At 54.1% G+C, this 11,017-nt stretch overlaps 1 protein-coding gene across 2 annotated transcripts in view; it reads left to right on the top strand.

The window, feature by feature from the left end:
• Positions 1-842: 842 nt before the first annotated feature.
• Positions 843-11,017, top strand: part of NPAS1 (neuronal PAS domain protein 1) — a 97,110-nt gene continuing 86,935 nt past the window's right edge. The window contains exon 1 of one of the 2 annotated variants that reach the window (XM_005283720.5): positions 843-1,184. The gene's annotated coding sequence lies outside the window, so the exon portion shown is untranslated. The remainder of the gene's footprint in view (positions 1,185-11,017) is intronic. The other variant, XM_005283717.5, reaches the window with a different exon arrangement.

The raw sequence follows: 11,017 nt of genomic DNA, 5'->3' as shown, positions 1-11,017 counted from the left end.
GCTGCTCGGGGGTGCCCCTGGAGAGCATCCTTGCTGGGGGTGGGGGTTCTGGGAGGGGTCTTTGAGGGGTGCTGTGATGGACAACACTGCTGGGGTGTGTTGCTGTGGGAGGGGGCCCAGTGTGAGCTTGGGGTGGTGCTCTGGGGAGTCCCCTGGGGTGCATCCCCGCTGAGGGCAATGGGGTGCTCTGAGGGTGGTTCTCTGGGGAAGGTCCCTGCTCTGCATCTTTGCTCGGGGTGATGGGGGTGGGGTTTGCTGTGCTGGGACGGGGTGTCTTTGGTGAAGGGTGGTGCTGGGGTGCCTGTGTGCATCCTGGCTGGGGATGGCGGTCGGGGCTGGGGGTGTGGTTCAGGGGTCTTTGAGGGGTGCTGCTCTGGGCGGGGGGCACTGGGTGTATATCCTTGCTGAGGGGGAGGGCTGCTGCTCTGGGGGGGGGGAGCGGTGTCCCAGTGTGAGTCCTTGCTGGGGTGGCTTTTGGGGTGGTGGGGTGGGGGGCTGCTGCTCTGGGAGGGGGATCTTTGCTGTGTCTCCTTGCTGGGGCGAGGGGTGCTGCTGGGGGGGAGTGTGGTTCAGGGGTCTTTGAGGGGTGCTGCTCTGGGCGGGAGCCTCTTCCTGGGAAGGAGGGGTCCCATCGTGGCTGGGGGGTGCTTTTGCGGGATGAGGGATCCTTCCTCTGCATCGGTGCTGGGCGGGGGGGGGTCCCCGTGTGAGCCCTTGCAGGGGGTGCTGCTCAGGGTGTTGGGGGGGCCCTGTGCGGGCTAGGGGGCGGGGGGACACCCCTCCCTCCAGTCCCAGCCCCTCAGCCCGCCCGGCGCTGGCAGCATCAGTATGCAGTGGGGTGTGCCGGCGGCTCGAGCGGAATCCCCTCCCCCGGCCCCCCGCCCCGCCGCTCACAATGTCCGCTAATCACCATCTGAAAGGCAGGGCGGCCGGGCTGGGGAGCGGGGGGTGCGCGGAGCCAGCCGGAGAGGAGACGGGACCCGCCGGGCGCCCTCCGTGCAGCCGGGGCAGCCCCAGGGAGCGCGGGGGCGGGGGGGTCTATGGAGGCGCCTGCCGGCGGCTGCCCCCAGCGCCCCGAGGCCACGGCGGAGGGTCAGCCCCCCGCGGGAAGGAAGGGAGCCGCCAGCAGCTACAGCGGCCCGGGCACCTGCCCCTTTGCCCTGGGATCCTGCCATGCCAGCCAGGTAACTCCTCCGCCTTCTGCCCCTGGGGGGCTGGGTAGGAAGGGGAGGGGCTGAGTGAGGGGGGGCTGGAGAGAAGGGGTGCAGGGGGGTGAGGGGGGGCTGGGGATGCATGGAAGTGAGGGGCTGGAGAGAAGGGGTGCAGGGGGGTGGGGGGGCTGGGGATGCATGGAAGTGAGGGGCTGGAGAGAAGGGGTGCAGGGGGGTGAATGGGGGGGTTGGGGATGCATGGAAGTGAGGGGCTGGAGAGAAGGGGTGCAGGGAGGTGAATGGGGGGGCTGGGATGCATGGAAGTGAGGGGCTGGAGAGAAGGGGTGCAGGGGGGTGAGTGGGGGGGCTGGGGATGCATGGAAGTGAGGGGCTGGAGAGAAGGGGTGCAGGGGGCTGAGTATGTGGGGCAGGGGTGCATAGGGTGGATAGAAGCAGGGGACAGGGGGCATGGGACTAGAGGTCGGGAGAGAAGGGATGCAGGAGGCTGTGGGGGGCAGGGGCTTGGCTGGGGGGTTGTTGCATGGCTGGAATGTGGGTAGCTGGGGGTATGGGAAATGGGGTCTGGATAGAAGGGGTGCAGGGAGCTGAGTGGGGGGTCTAGGGGGTGCATGAGAGGGGGGATCTGTGTAAAAGGGGTGCAGGGAGCTGAATGGGGGTCGGGTGCATAGCTGGGGTTGTGGGGGTCCCATGGATGATGAGGTATTGGGTGTATGAGAGTTGAGGAGGGTCTGCATAGAGCGGGGGCTGAGTGTGCGGGGCAGTGGGTGCATGGATGAGGGGGTCTAGGGAGTGCATGAGTGGGGGGATCTGGGGGCTGAATATGTAGGCAGAGGGTTCTATGGGGTTCATATCTGTTGGGGGAGCCAGGTAGGGATGCACCTGTGTTGGGGTGCATGGGGGCCTGGAGGGGGTATGTGTGTAGGTTCAGGGGGGTCTGTCAAGGGCTGGTGAGGGGCTGTGCCTACCTGGCTCCAGAGCACATGACAGTGACAGCAACCAGGGGGAGGGGGGAATGCCCTAACCTGTGGGTCCCCTAACTTTAGCTGGGAGGAGGGGGCTCTGGGTCAGGGTATTCGCATGAAATGGACCTGGCCTCCCCCCGCATATAGACCTGGCCTCCTCCTGCCATCTAAACCACCCTTTGCTTGCCTCAGTGCACCCACCTCTGTCTCCATGCCATGCACCTTCATCCCATAAAACCCTCCACCCCAGCTCCTGCCACACTCAACTGCTGCCCTGGGAGGGAGGGAGGGAGAGGGCAACAGAGCCCCAGCCCCTGCAAAGAGACCTGCTCTGGCACATCCTGTGGAATGCAAATTCCCCCCCCCCCCCCTCCCATGATCAGCACTGATGTGCAGCTGTTGATCTGGGAAACTTTCTCCCCTACCCCCCCACTTCTCCCCCTGGATGTTGGGGGAGAGCCCAGCTCTGCCCCGTTGGATTCTGGATTGGCATCTTCCCCTCCCCATCTGGCTGTGGATGTGGGCGGGGGGCAGGGGGAGCAGGACTGTTTTTTGGCTTTGAATATGAATCCCCTATTCTCTCTCTGTGCTGGGCGAAGGGCTGGATCCGCTGTGGGAGCAAAGGTCCAGGGCAAGGGGTTTAGTGACTGAGCATTGTGCTTGGGGTATATATATATATGGGGGTGAGGGAGGCTTGGAGACAGCGAGGGTCTGAGCCCAGAGCCCCAGCCCTGCTCTGAGCTCCGGGCCCCTCTACTTCCCTGGGAGTGCAGAGCTGGCCAGAGAGCAGCTGTCTCCCAGTGCTGAGATACCAAGGATCTGCCATGGCAGAGCTCAGGGCACGGCTTGGGGCGTCCCTCTTCCAAACCTCATTCAGAGATGATGTCTCAGCCCACTTATGCCTTACGCTCGAAGCCACGTCTGCTCTGATGCCTGAAGGCCAGTTGGCAGGCTGGCTGGTTACCTGCTATGCCCTGGGCCTTCTGCTCAGCAAACATGTTCAGGGCAGGACTGGGCTGATGATAAAGGGGATTGTCTCTCTGGAGGTGGCCGGACACAGACCGACCCTGTGGTTCTCTCTGGCTCTTTAATCTGGGTGGCTGGCTCCCCATGCAGGGTCTCGGCCATTATAGCCACAAACCTCGTCCCCCCCCCACACTCCATCCATCCCGTTCCCCGGACTCGCGCCCGCCTTCCCTAGCCCATCTGGGGCGGAAGGTGGAGAGAGACTGAGCCAGAATCCTGGGTTCTCTGCCACTGATCCCTCCCGATCTGTTGAAGCTGTGGGACTGTCGGGCTGTGGAGGGAGGGCGGCCCCCCCATGGCTGGGAGCGAGTGAGGCTGTGATGTAGTCCCACTGGAGTGCAGGGGGTGAGAGAAATGTAGGGCTAATGGGGGTGGGGGGAGCTGTCCTAGGTGGATCCCAGAGCTCATACCCTGGGGGGCAGTTTGGGATCATCCCCTAACACACTGTTCTCCAGCGCTTTGCCCAGCCTATTTGGCCAGAGTTTGACACTCTGGGGTTGGCAAAGCATCAGCGCTCGCTCCAGGAGTCTGGGGTCTTCTCCCCGGCCGCAGAGAGACCCGTGGTGGGATAATACTGCGCCCGGGTTGCTGGGTTTCTCAGCTTTGGCTCTGGAAAGGAAATGCCAAGATCTGACTGTTCTGTGCTGGAAGAGACCATTCTGATCCGACCTCCTGCATCACGCAGGCCAGGGAATCTCACCCGGCGATCCCTGCATCCAGCCCCGATCTGGGGGGCGAGCTAGAGCGGAGCGTTTAGAAAGAGACGTCCCATCTCACCGTAGACTCAGAGCAGTAGAGAATCCACCCTGCCCCGAGGGGGGGGGCTGTTCCTTGGGTTAATTACCCTTCCCAGTTACAAACGCCTACCCTGGTTCCTGTCTGAATTTGTCCAGCTGCCGCTCCCAGCCGTGGTAAAAGGACAGAGAGGCTGGTTGGGATTGGAGAGAAGGACACAGAGAATGTGCCTGGCCGGGCCTGGGGCTTGTCTGTCCTAGAACAGGGGAAGACATGCTGGATTCTACCAAGTCCATCCCAGGGCTGGTCTCCACAATCTAATCTCCAGAGCTTAATCTGGGCTCTCCCCCACCCCTGCCCCACTACCTGCTAGTCCTGATCAAATGCCCAACAGCTACCACCCTCGTCTAGGGCCCTCTTGAAAGTCCAGGGCACTTTTCTCCCCACCGGATGTGAATTTCCAGGGAGATTTTCCCCTGCTTGGTGCCTGACACCTCTGAAAGTCACGGGGAGTTTGGCACTTGGCTGCCATTTTTGCGTTTGAAAATGGACCCCTTTTATTACCCAAAAGAGGTGAGAGGACTAGACAAGGAGGCGTTGGGAAGGGTGTGGGATCTAGTGATTACAATAGTGGGGCCTGGGAGTCAGGACTCCTGGGTTCTGTTCCCAGCCCTGGGGGGGGGGGGCATGGGGGCTTACAGCAGTGGGGGGCTGGGAGTCAGGACTCCTGGGTTCTATTCTAGATTCTGTCACTGGACTCGCTGTGACACCTTGGGCCAGTCACTTACTCTGTTCCTACTGTTTCCTGAGTTGTGAAGCACGGATGCCCGCCTAACCCCGTAGGGTGGCTGTGTGGCTTTGCTGCGGTGTATCCAGTGCTTGGAGATCCTCGGTGGGGGAGTTGCTATGGATATGACCGGCATGTTTGTGGCAATGACTCAGCTAGCGTGGGTATATGGCACAGCTCGGCCGTGGGTCATAGCCCCCATACGGCTGAGAGCTTAGGGAGATTCTCCTTGAGCTCAAGTGGCAATGGGTAGGGGGGGGAGTGGATCTGAGGGCGTAAGGTCATGCAGCAATGTGGGAGCCAGCCGGGGTCTATTCAGTTTCATGCAACAGCCATAGAAAGCCCAGCTGTGAGTCTGTGGGCAGCGGTGTTGCTGCAGGAGGCAGAGCGTGGGGCTGGAAATGGAGGATGGGGCGGGGGTGCGTAGTTTTGCTGCTGGCTGCTACAAAAATCCCCCAGGCCAGGGAGGAAGGATTGTAATGGGCCCCAGGAGCCCTGCTGTCTGTGGAAGGCAGATCCAGCCAAGCCGGTGTACCAGATCGGAGTGGTCTGGTGTAGATCCCCAAGGGGACACCGTAGCCTGTCCCCATCTCCTCCGGACTATCCTGGGGAATCTTTATTAAAGACCTTTGAGTTTTGCTTTAATAGTTGGAGCCTTATTGCATCGAAGGGGGCCCTTCTCTGCTGCCCAGTTTGAGTCGAGGGAGGACATTTTTTGATCACGCACATGGGCCTCTGCCACCCTCCCTTACTCCCTCCCCCTCCCAAGTCCTCCCATGCGGTCTAGTCTATGGGGCTGCGAACTCCCAGGGTGGAACGTGGCGCGTGGCTCATGGGGACGGCTCCATGATCTCAGATTTTGCACCTAGTTTTTCCTAATGCTTCTCCATAGCCTTGCGCCTTCTGCAAACCCTCCAGCCACCAAACAACAAGCTGGTGGACAAATATCAACACCCCACCCCCACCGGGGGGAAAAAACCCGAGTCGGGGAGTTTAAAAGATGGAACTGATCGCCCCAAGCCCCTCTCCAGCGTCCGCCTCTGGCCTGTGTTGCTAGTGGCAGGCTGGCATTGGTATGCACAAAGCAGCCTTCCTATTGATGAGCTCAATTTGATATGCGTGAGAGGTGTGGGCTTGGATTGGTATGTGCGAGAGGGTGCGAGTGCGGTGGGGCGTGCGTTTGGATCGGTATGCATGTGTGCGTGTGGCGAGGACGTGGGCCAGAGCAGGTCTGTGGCTGCAGGCGGGTGGAGGCTGGTGTTATGCTGGGGGAAAGCAAAACACCTCTCCCAAACCTCGCTGTCTTCTGCATCCAAGCACCCGGGCCTGGAGGGAGGCGTGCTTCGTGCTGGAGAGAGATCTGCAGGCTGGTGGCAAGGGCACCGGGAGACGAGCCCCAAACGCAGAGGCAGATGTGGCGGCTGGGTCTGGCTCACACCAGGGTGGCCGAGGGGCGCATGCAGGCCTGGCAGGCACGATTGGCAGCAGCAGATGCTGTCTGGGAATGAATCTGCTGTGGACACGTGAGGCCAGATTTCTCCAAGGTGCAGTTTGGACATTTTATCTTTACATGAGTTTGTGGCAGTGAAAGCAGATCGGTCAGTTTCCCATTCTGCAGCCCCTGCTCAGATGCCCAGCAGCTGTTTGTTGTGTTTGTGTTACCTGCAAGCCAGCCTTGGTTTATTTAAAAACCCCAAATGAACAAACCGGTGTTTAATTTAAACGAGGAACAATCTCAAAGCCATTAAAATTTTCTAGTTCACCCCCTTTTTAATCCCAACACTTCAGCATGTTTTTAAAAGTACTTCCTGACCTAAGCTTCCACTTATTATGATTGGGATCTATAGATGCCATCCTAATGCTAATTAATCAGATGTGTGGTTCCTAGGCATTGTTACAAAGAGATTGAAGAGAGTCTTGGTAACCCAGCACTAGCTTTGGTTTAAGTTCCTAGCAGATGATGATTTAAAAAAAAAATGGAAAAATATTCTCTCTCTTCCCTGCTGTTTGGGGAAAGTCCTCCTGAAAATAATCTGTGCAAAAGATCTATCGCTTCACTGACTGGAAACATGTCCTGTGGTATTTCTGATGGGAAAACAGAGATTTTGAGTTCCCCTGACTTGAAAAAGAACTCTTCTTAACCTCTGCAGGTTTGTACCGAATGCTGTGGATTTTAATTATAACTCCCGTGCGGGAGCCTGCAGTAATTGAGCTAAATTCATGTCATAGTTTATGCTAATATTTTTGCAATTAGGGGCTTTTAGAAAGATCTCTCTCCAACGCTTCTAGCTTCTTGCCTTGTTGTTACCAGTGTCTTTTTTTTTTTTTTTAATTTTCTCCTTGCAACAAATTTGGGGCTGGTGGGAAACGCGTTGGATGGGAAAGGTTTGTGTGTGAAGATAACGGGCTGTTTCATTCATGCACCTGAGGTGTGGTTTTTACTGAAAGTGCCTCACGCCCACACTGTGGTGATAGAGAATAAACTCTGCCGGATGCTGTTCACGCTTCGCTCTGCCTCCTAGGGCATCTGACGGTTTGTACAGTCCCTATCTGTCCATCGCTCTGCCCCGTGCTTATGCTAGTGCAAAATGCCCCTGCTTTGCACTGGTGTAAATGCACAAGGGCGTAGGCTGATGGGAGAATCGGAGCCCCATAATAATAATTAATAATAAATAAAAACACCTGGGGAAAGGTGCTGCATTGTGGACTCGAAGTATAGATTCTCTCTCTTGATTCTCAGAGCGGGTACAGGCTGGGCAAACCTCACATACCCCTTTTCCCTTCACCCTGCCCCATAAAGGGAGCTCCGTCTCCTCTTCGGCCTCTCTGCTGAGCCTGCCTGTAAAGATGATGACGAGGAGTTGGTGGCTTATAAGACGTGGGCTTTTCACAGAGGGCAGCACCTTTCAGAGTGACTTCTGGCCCTCGGCTTTCAGGATCCACCGGCCGCAAAACTCTTAGCCAAATATCCTGTTTCTGAGCAGTCCCGTTTCGTGGTAACTCTGGGGGTCTGTAGCAAAAAGTGGCCGAGAGTTCGCACAGCTCGTTAGAGTGTTAGTGGCATCAGCGCCATGGATTGCAGCTTGTAGCAGGGTCCTTACGGTGGAGATCATTGGCAGTGCTTTCCAGGTAACAGGAAGTGAAACTCTTGTGATTGGCAGCTCACCTGTAGGTCCCAGTTCTGCCCAGGTGCAGGATGCCTACTGTAGTTTCATTTAGTTTAAGGCCAGAAGACATCTACTCTGACCTCCTAAATAGCCCAGGCGAGAGAAGTCATAGATACATAGGACTGGAAGAGACCTCCTGGGTCATCGAGTACAGTCACGGGCAACCCCATTGTATAATCCTGTTCATGAATTTATCAAGCCCTGTCTTCAAACTAGTTAGGTTCTTTGCCCCCCCGCCCAGTTACCCCTGTTTTGAGCCCAGTCACTTGTGTCGGACTAATGTTTCTCTTCCAGAAACACACCCTGTCTTGATCTGAAGCCAGCGAGAGATGGAAAACCCACCGCTTCTCTTGGGAGTTGATTCCACCTGCCCTCCTTGTTAAATGCGTGAGCCTTATTTCTAACCTGAATTTGTCTGGTTTCAGCTTCCAGGCACTAGTTCTTGTTCTGCCTTCCTCCACGAGATTGTAGAGCGCTGTAGTACCTGGGATTGTCTCCCCATGAAGGTGCTGAAACGCTATAATCAAACATCCTCTCACTCTTCCCTTTGATAAACTAAAGAGATCAGGCTCTGTGAGACTCTTGCTATCAGACCTTTTCTCCAGCCCTCAGATCGGTCACCGGAGCTGACTGCAGTATCCAGTATCGGTCTCACCCAGCCTGTACGCAGAGGGGCAATCGCATCCCCTCTTCTACTTACTATTTCCCTGTTTAAACATCCAAGGATCACATTGGCCCTTTTCACCCCAGCATCGCACTGGGAGCTCTTGTTGAGTTGTGTCCCCACTCTGACCTCTCGGTCCTTTCCAGAACAGGTGTTGAAAGTCCTTGGTCCCTGGCAGAACTGGGTTCTCCGTTCTTAAAGGTGCAGCCCCACCACCTTGTCAGTTATGCTGCCAAGGAAATTTGTATGACAACGGGACCTTTCTTGGTGATGAATCTGATATTTTGCCACTGCTCCTTCCCTCTTAAAATCCCAGCTCCTGAAATTACGCCATGACGTGAGAATCTCAACTTTCATTTAGAAAAAGAAGCAAGTTTCTATCCCTTAGGGTGTCAGAGAAAACGTTGAAAACGTCATTCCTAAAGGCACAAAACCCAGAAGGCACATAAAAAGAACCCTGGATTTATTCAAAAAAGAACTAGATAAGTTCATGGAGGATAGGTCCATCAATGGCTATTAGCCAGGTTGGGCAGGGATCGTGTCCCTAGGCTCTGTTTGCCAGAACCTGGGAATGGGCCGACGTGGGATTGATCACTTGTTCTGGTCATTCCCTCTGAAGCACCTGGCATTGGCCACTGTCGGAAGACTGGAGACTGGGCTAGATGGACCTGTGGTCTGACCCAGTATGGCCGTTCTTATGTTCTTATTTCTTTATTTATTTTAAATCTCAGGATTTTTTAAGCTGGTCTCAGCATTTTATCTGGGCAGGCTCATGCCCTTTGACAGTTTGTGTTTGACAACACTGCTAATTGGGGCTGGGTGGGGAATGGTTTTCCCGTCTCCTGAGAATTTCCTAGCTTAAAAAAAAAAAAAATAATTCTCAGTTGGGACAAAAAGTCAAAATCTCAAAAATTTCCACAATGCAAAACAAACAAACAAAAGAATTCTGTTTGGGTCACTGAAATATTTTGTTCCAATTTTTGCCTTTTTTGTGTCTCTCTCTCTCTTCTTTGTCTTTGATTCCCATCCATCAGTTTAACAGCAACAATGGGGCCGAATGAAGTCTTTCAATCACTTTCTGTCTTGTACATAAGAACGGCCATGCTGGGTCAGACCAAAGGTCCATCTAACCCAGTAACTTGTCTGTGACAGTGGCCAATGCCAGGTGCTTCAGAGGGAGTGACCAGAAGTGATCCATCCCACGTCGGACCATTCCCAGCTTCTGACAAACAGAGGCTAGGGACACATTCCTGCCCATCCTGGCTAATAGCCATTGATGGACCTATCCTCCATGAAGTTATCTAGTTCTTTTTTGAACCCTGTTATAGTCTTGGCCTTCACAACATCCTCTGGCAAGGAGTTCCATGGGTTGACTATGCGTTGTGTGAAGAAATACTTCCTTTTGTTTGTTTTAAACCTGCTGCCTATTAATTTCGTTGGGTGGCCCCTCGTTCTTGTATTAGGCGAAGGAGTAAATAACACTTCCTTATTTACTTTCTCCACATCAGTCATGATTTTATAGACCTCTATCATATCCCCCCCTTAGTTGTCTCTTTTCCAAGCTGAAAAGTCACCAGTCTTATTAATCTCTCCTCATAGTACCAGTTTTATGGCTTTGTTTATCTTTAAACCCCTTTGTTCTGTGTCATTCTTCACCATCTCTATCCAGCGCATCCTTGGTCTTCCTCTATTTCTAGTTCCTTGCACTCTGATCAGTATCACCATGTATGGTATCCTATCTGCGTCCATCCCTGACGCATATCCAAACCATCACAGCCATCCTTCTTGAATCTTCTGGAACAGCGTCAATTAAGTTACGTTTCGAAATGAAAACCTGAAACTTTTTGTTCAGAAAATGTCAAAATGGTGTGTTTTGACAATTTTGGAACTTTTTCCAACTTTTTTTTTAAGTTGGGAAATTAATCAAAACCGACCCTTTCCCGAGAGCGTTTTCGGTTTGATAAAGCTACCTTTTTCAGGGAAAAAAGGGTTCATCAAAATTCCAACATCATCAGCTGCTAATGAAAGGGTGAGCTGGGGTGTATATGCGTGAGACAAACGCTTAAGAAAGCAGAGTCCTGAGTCTCACTCTCCAACCAGTCTGCAACTTCTGCTTGTGCTACCGCTGAACTGTGTAATAATGGAAATTCGAGTAGGAGTGAGCATAGCCGCCATCACATCAAATCGCTTTGGAACCAAATTGCTTCAGTGTAAAGCAGAAAGTTATTTATACTTTTGGCCATCATAACATCCCATGGCAATGAGTTCCACAGGTTAATTGTGCATTGTGTGGAAAAAATACGTCCTCTTATTTGTATGGAACCTGCTGCCTATTAATTTCCTTGGATGACTCCTGGTTTTTGTATTGCAGGAAAGGGTAAATAACACTTCTATAGTCACTTTTTCCACACCATTTATGATTTTATAGACCCCTATCATATCCCTCCTTAGTTGTCTCTTTTGCGCATTGAACAGATGTTTTCAGAGAACTATCCGCGATGACG

Source organism: Chrysemys picta, chromosome 17 (genome assembly GCF_011386835.1).
Source record: "Chrysemys picta bellii isolate R12L10 chromosome 17, ASM1138683v2, whole genome shotgun sequence".
In the NCBI taxonomy this organism is placed as follows: Eukaryota; Metazoa; Chordata; order Testudines; family Emydidae; genus Chrysemys; species Chrysemys picta.
Note: the sequence above shows the minus strand (reverse complement) of the source record. Positions and strands in the feature narration are given on the sequence as shown.